Here is a 7,455-nt window from a genome sequence, read left to right as displayed (position 1 = left end):
TATATATAATCAGTTGTGGAAAAAATATCCCTAACTTACTATGTCTAAATCATTCAATAGCAGATTTGTAAAAGTTCTCCAATTCATTTTCAGTTTTTCATTTTATTATCTAAATATATTCTTTTCTGAGTAGCTTTTAAAACTTGAACCTGATGTTTCTGTGCATTTTATTCTAAATAATTTGGAAAGGCACAATCTCCCCCACCCTAAAAAGTTTCTACCACACAGCTCTTGTCTTTTTTGGAAGAGTTTTTTTTTTCTTCGTTTTTCTTTTTATGCATAACACAAAAGCAAAATAGCAAACAATTTTCCTAAATGTCTCTTTTGTTGTTGTGTAAAGTAAAATAAAATAAAAAATTAGCATGGCAGAATAGTATTGATCAATTTCCTCTCTGAACAAGAAACACTAGTCACACACTGACGACTGACAAATTCTACCTCAGCCTTGCTAAACAACATTGTAAGTAAATCTTGCATCAGATTTTTGAAAATCAAGTGTAAAAAGGCACATTCCATGTAAACTATCGCTGTTTTATTTTTGAAAATAAAACATACAAAATTATTTTATTCTGTATTTTATTGATGTGCAATGTGAAAATTGTGTCAAATTCCTGCTGGTGACAAAATATGAAACTGCGCACAATCGGACACACTGTAAATCTGATAAATAAAAACCTGTCATCATATTAAAGCAGTTCAGGTTCAACCAAACACAATTTCCGTTTTCACACCTATGCTTCTCTGAGCTGCACTGCCCATCAAAGATTTGGGTTTCTGGTGGCTAAAGGGTGCTAAAAGTTTACCGAGCCATCAGGGATACGTAGCTGACAAACATAACCTATTTTCAATTGGTTTTATTTTTGTTGTTGTTTATATGGACGATATAAAACAACAACAATTGTTGCTTGAACAGCACCTAGCCCCTYTTTCAGCACCCCCAAAACAACCTAATTTGGTCCATCTATTGTCTATCTTGAAAATGTGTTTTGGTGGGTTTTCAAAAAAATATRCTGAGGAGGTAATTCAGTCAGTCAGGTGATGGAGCATCCAAAGAACTCAGTTTTGATGACACCTGATGTGAAATGGGACACTGCCATCTTCTGGATTAAATTAATAAAACTTACTTAAAAATTAAAAGCAGAGAAACTAGTGCTCTCATTAATACTATATATGTTGCAGTTTATTTTAACATCAACATGATTTCACTTTATGATACCTAATTAAAGTCACACTAAGACTAAACACATTAGGAATTAAATAGATATATAAACACACACACACAGACAGCAAATCTGATTTGTTTTTGTTTTATGTCATTGCTTACTTGCCAGGTACATATTGTTGATGGTGAGTAAAACAGTTACACAATTACACTATAAAGAATTGCACAGTTTTTATTAAATGAATGCATTAAGTATTGCCAGCTTGCTTACAATTTGATTATTAAAGTAAATCACTTAAAGCTTCAAGGCAGCTGTGACTGAACAATAATAATGTCATTTATTGTAAAGCAAATGTTTCTAACACAGAATTAAGTAGCATTTGTTAGTGGATTGTTATCRATCTGCATCAGCAGCACAGGACATGACATTTTAATACAGGGAAAACTTTAGTTTACAGTAAAGTTCACGCAGGGTTACTGGTGTGTTTTGGGGGCACTTCTGAAGCCGTTCGGAACAAATCCTTTGGACACAGGATTTTAAGCTAGGTATACTTTTGAACAGTTGCATAAATGAAAACATTAATAATCCAGCCAACCTGGGACTAAAAGAAAACTAGTGTCTTGATCCTGCAATGACACGCTGTCAGTTTTAGGTGTTTACAATTCATGAGATAACTGACCTGGTCATTCAAGTTCGTTCAAGTTYAGTGTACAAAAAAAGAAAAGAACACAACAGATTAAAATCGGCCAGTGTTTGTCAAACTCTGGCACAGAAGTGTTGTAGTTCAAATAGGTGCAACTTGCTCAACGATGTTCTCTTCCAAGAGTAAAGGTTTTCTCTTTCATCCAATTCAAACAAGCCGTAGTTCTTCAATGTTTTTTCTTATTGTCCTCTCATGAAATCTGGCATTTAATATGCTAAACAAAACCTACAAGAGGTTTTGAGTACTTTCCAAATTTCCTGAACATTTCACAATCTGAACGTTAGACAAATTTGCTGAGATCTGACAGTACTTTTTTTCTGATGAACATTTGATTACATTTTTCATAACACCATAGTCTGTACAAGTGATGTCAAACAGCAGTTACCTCGGCACAGCAACAGAGCAGTGGGGAACAGGCACTAACAGTAGACAAAATTGGAGAGGGCTGACAGGAAGTGAAAAATAAGTAAAATGAATAAATAAATGAAGGGGAACCCTGTTCACATACTTGAAAAATATTTACCGGTAAACACCATCTGGCCAGTTTTTATTTGTATGGGGCATAGGAGAGGGGCATATGGAGCACTCATTGCTGCTAGATCAAACCCCAGTGGAGCTTTGTGTGAGCTCTGCCAACTTTTGAATAACTATTCTGCCTAGTAGTCTAGAAATTGCCCTACAATCCTTCATTATCGGGATAAACAATATGCTTCTCCAAGGTCATTGTTGTTTGATGCTTTTCTAGCTTGCCTATGTTAGCACTCACCCGGATGCTCTAGAGCAGCAAAATGCCACATTTATAGGCTCTCAATAAGATAACTGACTAAAGAAGTGCATTTCCTTTCTACGATGTTGCTACTGCTTCTGCCCCTAAAATAAAAACAATAAATACTGACATTCTTGGATCTATTGTGAGCTTTTGCATATTTGAGAATCGATTCAATCATTTTAGAATTTGCCTAAGACTAAATCATTTTTATATGTAAAACCTGAAAATGCAAAAGTGTATTCTTACRTCAGTTACATCACTGATCCAAGTCAAGTTTGAGAGCTCTGACTTACTCTTGCTTAGATTTTCTCTTCCTGCTCAGCTGAAAGCAGAGGAATCGTATGAAACCTACCACGGTTGCTGTCAGCATCAGCAAAATTGCCAACAAGAAGACAACAACATCCACAGAATAATAAGAATACCAAGGCATCTTATAAGACTCTGTTCGTAAATGTGCGGCTCCTTTGTGCCTCATGACAAACTCTATCCAGTACACTGCAGTATCCAAAGGATGCATTGGCTTATCCCGATGGAGAGAGGACAGGTGCTTCATGTTCTTTCTGTAGGAGGGATTGTTAATGACATCTTGCACTGCTTCCAGGAAGTTTTGTCGCGTGAGCTGTGTTGCGTCCACCACCCTCGCTGCTCCTCGAGCTTCCAGTCTCAGGATGTTTTCAAACTGGTCAAACAGAAGGGGGATGCCGATGATGGGCACTCCATGGTAGATGGACTCGTAGACACCGTTAGTGCCACCGTGGGCCACAAAGGCTTTAGTCTTTGGATGACCCAACAGGTCGTTCTGTGGCATCCACTTAACCAAAAGGGTATTGTTGCCCAAGTTGCTAGGCCGCTCACCAGCATGCCTCCATATGACTTTCTGAGGAAGCTGGGCAAAAGCAGCAGCTATTTCTGAGGTGATGTCTKTTGCCAGACCTTTAATCATTGTACCCAGAGACATCAGGAGGACAYCATGCTCTCCTGAACTCTGAACAAACTCTTCCAGCTCTTTGGATAAAGGCTTGGAGGGCTTGCACTGAAATCCACCAATGTAGGCAACATTTGGCATGGTAGGTCTGGGGAATTCAAAGACAAAGTCTACCCTCATGAGCCAGATGTCTGCACCTTGAAGAAGGTGATAGAACTTCACGTCTGGACCAAAGTACTTGTACACCAGTCTATCATAGTGAGGGCACACAACGAACTTGTCAACGCACGTGTTTAGGAAATAGAGCAATGTATTTTTGACTCTTTCGATAAATGTCATCTTGTCGGTCACAGGGTGTGCAGAAGTTGGAACATATGAAGTCGGAGAAGGAGCCACAACAAAATGGCCCTCTCCACTGGTGATCCATCTCACATTATAAACTGTTGGCAGCTTTAGTTCATGAGCCACCAGAACTCCRACAGGTAAACCTGGATCAACCAGGACCACATCAAACTGAGTATTCCGAATACTCTGCATAAGAGTCTTGTTCTCAAACATTTCCACTCCCATTAAGCTGGCCTGTTTGTGAATATCCGACAGTGCATTCAGCATCTCCCAGTAAAATTTAACAAAACCGGTTAGTGATCCTTCCTTCTTTATTTCCAGCATTTTCTTGAGAAAGTTCACAAAGAAGTCCTCCTTTTCAATGACTATGGCTTGTGGCAGTGTGACAGTAATGGTGCGATAATGTGGTGAAGATTCTTTGACATACCAACTAGTGGCTGTTCGAACAACAGTGACCTCATGGCCCTTAGCATGAAGATTTTGGATCAGTAGGTTCATGTTGACCCAGTGGCTGCCGTCCACTGGGAACACCATAATCTTCCCTGCCTGGACACTGGTACCAGTGAGGAGGGGCACACACAGCACCAGAAAGAGAGACGCTCCTTGAAGACTCCCCATTGAAAAGCCCTGAAGAAGATAGTCGCATATAAGAGTTTAGAGAAAAGATGCAACAGTGAAGGTACAGTTTTATACATTAATCCTTTAGCAAAGAAGACAGAAGAAGACATTCCTTCTTTTTATGCTACTTGAAAGTGTTAAGGTAACATGTAGACAATATTCCATTAATATTACCAGCCCCCCCTTTTTTTTAGAACCTACTTTGCTGGGGTTTCATTCATGCAGAGTTGGGCTGAAAAGGTGGCATCAGAAGCCTGTCGGTCACTGATTGGCCAGGTGTGTAAAGGTGATAGAAATATTCCCCCAAACACCATCAGACAAAAAACTTCACTTCAACTTAGGGGCTGAATACAAATAGAAACCAACTTTTTAGACCGTAAACCCACTGAAATACATTAAAGCTTTTGGTGTTTAGTATAATAAAAATATGGAACGTTTCAAGTGGTCTGAATACTTTCTAAAAGCACTGTACAAATCAGTCAGAACTAACAGTGTACATTAAATGAAATGAACAATTACACTGCAGAACTGAGATCAATGGACATCTGGAAATTATTAGAATGTTTTTTTTCCCTGTGCATGAGAAACATTTTAGTAGCATAGGCTTAGTAGCATAGGAATGCATGATTTTCCTTAACCTTGACTCCTCCGTAAAAAGCTCAGCTGCAGTTTCTCAAACCCTTCAGACATAATTGTACCAAGAAAGTTGCAGTTCTGATTTTGTTTCAGTGTGAGTTTCAAAATCAGGATTTTTACACAAAACAGACATAGCTTTGAGGGTTTTACATGGGAAACACACAGTAGTTGCTCAATAAATCAAAGTCCAGTGGAGCACATGTTCTCACTAATGCCTGGTGTTAGTTTAGTCTCTAATCTCAAAATGTGTCCTCAAGAAACTTGATATGAAACTATTACATTTAAAACAATTATTCCCCAAGAACATATTTTTTTTCTGTTTGCAGGTCTGAACTTTAGGAAGCTGGAAAGAGGAAACTCTACTCTGAATCTCATCTGTTGTAGTTGTTATGTTAACATGTTGCAAAGAAAGAGTTGTAACCTACCTCGCAGCTCTAACACAGCAGAGGAAATGTACGTTTTGTTCTCTCAGGACAAAAAGGTCTCTGCCTGTGTTGTGCAGAATTTAAGTCCTGATTATTGTGTTGCATAAGAAATGTGGGAGGGGTCTGTGAGGACTGGACTTTAAGTTCATCTGTGTGAGTTTGTTCAAGGAAAAGGAAACATTCTGCCAAGAGCACCCGCCCTCCAAGTATCAAAGGCTCACAAAAAATGCAGATTCCATAAAAATGCTATGGTTTTCCTTATTGAAACATTCCTTTTCTCAAAAAAGGGAATTATTCTTCAGTTGGTAACAAAATGTTCGCACAATATTTCTTGGAAGTTGCTAACGCTATGGAACTCTAATTATTAACAGATGCTAACATAGTTCCATACCATATGAGAAAGAAATGTCCTTTTTTTCCCCATTTTAGGAAGCTACTATTTAGAAAATACAGGAAATAATACCCATCAAATTAATTTTGTCACAGTAAAACCAATAAATACACGTTTTAGCCAACTGATTACARAATATTTCAAAACCTGCATAATACTAGAAAAAATTTAATGTGGAGAAAAACCGGTGTTATGTTAATTTCAGGACACCAGAGGGCGCTGTGAACCAGTTAGGGATGAGTGTTTTCACTTACAAATAGTTGGAAAAATGCTTCGTGGTGTGTTAGAACATCACATTTGACCAAATTTGACTCTTGGAGTTGCAAAAGTAATTAAAATGGTGAGTAAATATAGATAACTCCCAACACTTAGCACCTCTACGGTATAACAGTCTTAAAGGAATAGATCAGTGGTCCCCAAACTTTTTCCTGTGAGGGCCACATAACTTTTCCCTTCTCTGGTGGGGGGCCGGAGTCAGTTTGTAACAGAAAAAGTGTGACGACTGTAGGAGTTCCTAAATGTAAAAAATATATTGTTTTCCAGAAAGCACAATCAAATAACCCCCTCTGGGTTCTTCACAGAAAAAAATCCAGGAAGGATTATAGTCATATTTTCCGAACTATGAGCCGCACTGGACTATAAGCCACAACCCCAAAGTTTTTTGTTTTTCTTTTAGCCAGTAAACATACACATATAAGCGGATATCTCTGCCGCTCCAGGTTTTCCACAATGATGCAGCAGCAGCAGAGGGGGGCGGACACCCAAAATCTGAGTCATAACAGATCAATTGAATATCACATTTATTAGGGTTGAAAGTTGCCAAGATTAGATTTAACAGAACTGATTAGTTTCCGAACGGTAACTGTAACAGTAAAAGTGCTGATCCTTCGTGTCTGCAACTAGCATGTGCTAAATCAGTGGTCCCAAACCTTTTTATTACCGCGGACCGTCAAGACTTGGAAATTTTGATGCGGGCCGGGAGAGGGGGAGGTGGATGAAAAGTCAGATAAGGCTTCTGCCCAATCTGGGTTGTCTTGGAGTTTTTATCGCAGCCTGTGGGGTTTCCCTGACTTGGAACGAGAATCCGACCTACTGAATGTGACAGGTAGCCAATCAAAAAGCGCGGTGACGTAAGAACAGAGGGGAATCCCAAACAGCTGACATATCGCGCAACTGAGAGTCCGGTAGATATCGAAGATGATATGTGGAAATGTTTATTATTATATGTAAAGGTCATTATTATGTATATTCAGTTAAAAATGTTAACTATGAAAAAACATATTCACCTTCAAATCATAGCACAGCAATGATTCCACCGCCTTTTCTTTTTGTTACGTCTTTTATTTCTTAAAATGATTCCACAAACTATCACTACTGCATCTACATAGTCATCCGTGTTTGCTTATTCTAAATTCCAGCTATGTTGGGGGTTTTACTGAATTATCCTCTGGAATCGGGATGTTCGTGACTGGAATCGGTT

General features: G+C 38.6%; 1 pseudogene; it reads right to left on the bottom strand.

Moving 5' to 3' along the window:
• Positions 1 to 1,291: 1,291 nt before the first annotated feature.
• Positions 1,292 to 5,675, bottom strand: LOC103481604 (UDP-glucuronosyltransferase 2C1 pseudogene; annotated as a pseudogene).
• Positions 5,676 to 7,455: the final 1,780 nt, after the last annotated feature.

The sequence above is a fragment of the Poecilia reticulata genome, linkage group LG19 (assembly GCF_000633615.1).
Source record: "Poecilia reticulata strain Guanapo linkage group LG19, Guppy_female_1.0+MT, whole genome shotgun sequence".
Classification (NCBI taxonomy): domain Eukaryota; kingdom Metazoa; phylum Chordata; class Actinopteri; order Cyprinodontiformes; family Poeciliidae; genus Poecilia; species Poecilia reticulata.
This window is presented reverse-complemented; position numbering and strand designations above follow the sequence as displayed.